Raw genomic sequence first — 3719 nt, 5'->3', positions numbered from 1 at the left:
TTTTTCAATTTCAATCTGAAAGACTTACATATAAACTATAAAATAAGACCTGTATTAAGAAAGAACTAAGGGCTGTGGTTCTTTACAAAAACAAACCCCCAAAGCTCCCTCGGTTTTCAAATGCTGTTCTTAGATCTGATCTGTTTTGGCCAATGGATACCTGAGACATTGTAATGCTCTACCTACTGTTCATGAAGAAAAACCGGCATGCTGTCAGTTAATAAGGTTTAACAGGCTTGGTTGTTTTGGACTGGCTTAGAATGTTTTCTTTGTTCTGTTTTCTGGGGTTTTTGGTTTGATGTTTTTGGGGCATTTTTTTGGGATGTGGGTTTTTTGGTTGCGGTTTTTTTATTGTGGTTGGTTGGTTTGTTTGAGGGTTTTTTTCAAATTAAACTTGTAATGGAAGCAGGACTAAAACTAGGAAGGGGTGAGTTGAAACACAGCCTTTACATTTAGTCTCTAATGACAAAACTGTCTTTGTTAGGCAATTCTTGTTCCTTAAAAGATAAAAGCACTTTATTGAAGGAAAAGGCTTTTTTTAACTGTCAGTGTAACTGGTAATGCGAGTAATATGTGATTATCATCAGCTTTTTTGGTTTGGAAAAGCACTTCTATTAAGTTTGAAATGCATTCACACTTTCTAAAAAAATTCATTTTCAGTTAGCTTTGCTGATTTTGGAAAAGTTATCTTCTGAAACCTCAAAGGAATCTCAGAAGATTAGTATACCTTCTGTTTTATTTCCATTTGGCACAGTAGGAATTTTTTTCTTTAAAGCAAAATATTTTAAGTCAAGAACTTGAGAGTGAAGTAATGACAAAGGAGCTAATTTCCTATTTTATGCTATAAATCAGTACCTTCAGCTTGGAGTTTTAGTCACAGTCTATAAAGCACAAATGAACTGTTAAAAAGTATTATTATTTATTTATCTGACTTTAGCTTCGGAGGTTTTGTCCAGCAGGGTATTAGAATCACAGAGGGACTGATAGAGGCACTTTAATCCTGATTTTTTATACCACTTGCACCTGCTTTTTATTCCTCAGTAGGGGAACTAAAGAAAGGGTAGAGACACAATAATAATGTTGCTGGGATGGGACATTTTCTGGGACAAGAGAATGATCAGGATTGTCTTGTGATGCTGATGAACAAAAATGAAGGATGAGGAAACCTCAGCTAATAGGCTCCCTCAACTGTTTTGAAATGTCAGACTGAAAGTAGTTCTGTTTGAAATCTTTTTGAATGAGAATCACTGTACGCACTTTTACAAATTATACTGTCAATTTTTAAAGTCAGATTTAATATTGCAAACCTGGGACTACCTGTGATGCTTAACACAGTATTTTACACCAGTAGGAAAGCAAGACTACATAATCCTGCCTCAGCTTAATAGTCAGTCTGGTCGGGCAGTTTTGCCATTGCTCAGTACCACAGGAGTGTTGCATCTCTGAGGTGATAGAAGATTCTGGTCATTTGGACTGCAAAGGGCTTGAACATGTTGGAGTGCTGGCAGACCCTTTCTCATAGAGCTTCTTGAACACCATCACACTTAGCAGGCACTGTCTTGTCTCTGCTTCTTTTAACTCAGCACTTGTCATAACAGGCCTTTTGACACATCAATTATCAGTTGTAAATTTGTATTTAATTAGACAAAAAAAAGAAACTGCTCTGTAACTAGAATCAAGTCATCACACACAAATAAAGAAAATCACCATTTTGCCTTTAGTTTTAGGTAGCTTATCTATCAACATCAGCTGTCCCAGACAATAGCTACCTTGAATATGAATATTGTAAAGAATAGAGTGAGAACAAAACTGTTCAGCTAAAAACTGCATAAATTACCTTTTTTATGACAGCATGAAAAGCTTCCTCAGGAGTTTGGTCTTTTGGTTGTCAGCTGGAAGCTGGTAAGCAGTTTGATATTCTCAGTTGTGCCTTGCAGAAGTCACAATCTACCATGATGTGTCCCTGCTCTGTGTAAAGCTTCCCCTCTGACCACCAGATTTCTGCTGAGTGGGGCACTGAGGCTGCTCCTGAGCTTGACAGGGGCACTTTGGCTGCTGGGCTGAGGTTGGTGTCAGCCACAGGAATTGTGGGACTTCTTTCCTCTTCATGGGCCTTCTGGGCATTTGGAGAAGTCAAACAGAAGCTCTGACAAAACATTTGGCAGCTTTATCATCACTCTGAGACTGTGAGGGGGGTCAAAAGCATTCTATGAATGTGCTTCTTGTGGTCTTCCAGGTGTGTCTCCTAAGCTAAACAGGTATATTTCAGTCCTAAATGTATTGGGTGTGCAGTCTTAGTTAAAAGACTGGTTTTTGTAAGGGTTTGGTTTGGGGGAAGGTTGGGGTTGGGTTTTTTTCTTCTTCAGTAAATCAGGTCTGGAGTAGAAAACTAAAATCTTTCATGCAGTCTGAACACTGAGTCTAAAAAATGATGAAGATGCTGTATGGCATTAAATACTTCAAAATATTGACATTAGGGCTAACACTGCTTTCTGGCAATAGAGCAGGGAAGTAAAAGAGTAAATGAGGCGTTACTTCAGTAAAAAACCAAGACTGATGTAAGAAAAAGGCCAATGTTAATAAATGTATTCTAGGAACCAAATTTAAGTTATTATCTGCAGGATGTGCAAGACTTTAGACTGGAAAGGAGTGAGTAATGACATACCTAGTTCTAGAAACAGTGTAATGTATTTACATGCAGGATTGTATGACATGGTTGACTGCAGTAACACAGCTGGGCTCAGTGATCTGCAAAAGCTTTAGGCCAGTAGATTTAACAGCAGGAAGAGCTGTTTTATTTGGTGTCTCAATAAGGTTTTTTTCATCTGTTTCAATTCAGATGGTGCCTGACCAGTTATATACAGTGATAAGCAACCAGAAGAATACATATATATGTATTCCAGGTATTAAAGGATTATTCATACTTAGTCCAGAGCACCTCAAAAAAGAATTTTGCCTTGGAATGGACTGCAATTTTGTGATCATTCAGGTTTCTCACTATGGATCTACCATATTTCTCACACCAAACCAAGTACATAAAATTCTCAGGTATACGTGAGATTAGCAGCTCACTATTTGAGTTAGCCAGTTAGGTAACTATTTGATCTAACTGGCATGTTAATCCTGATGTTATGCTTACATAAGCTCCTCCAAGTCTAATCAGCTGGCAATCCATGAGAGAGATGTCCCTGAGCAGAAGGTCTGCGTCCAAGTGCTGATAACTACATTGCCTTCGAGGGAATCAGAAGTGTTTTTAATACCTGTATTAATTTGCTTTATACATTTTGCTGGCAGATTCTTACCTGTTTAAGACTGTGGTGATGGATCTGCGTAAGTCCACTTGTAACCACATCCTCCCATTTTAATTAGCAAGTTGGACACCAGACACGCCTGGATAAGGGCACAGTGCTCGGTGGCGCTTACAATACCACAGCTATTCATGTTCTCCGGGCTAAAAAACTTAGTGTTGAGGAAGCAATTTAGTTTGGGAACAGTTACATCTTTTGCAACTACCTTCTTTGTCAGATAGCCCTTATCAACGCCGCAGCTAACTGTATTTATTGCTGCTGTAGCAATAAACGGAACGCCGCTCTCCCCTTGGAACGCGTGTTTCAGGACCTGTGTTTAAGGGCGAAGGCAGGGCTGCGGTGCGAGGTTCGCGGTTCATTCCGTACCGCGGCGCTGCGCTGGGTGCTCAAGCCCCGCCGCGCTCCGCGGAG

This window comes from Geospiza fortis, unplaced genomic scaffold, assembly GCF_000277835.1.
Source record: "Geospiza fortis unplaced genomic scaffold, GeoFor_1.0 scaffold147, whole genome shotgun sequence".
In the NCBI taxonomy this organism is placed as follows: Eukaryota; Metazoa; Chordata; class Aves; order Passeriformes; family Thraupidae; genus Geospiza; species Geospiza fortis.
Note: the sequence above shows the minus strand (reverse complement) of the source record.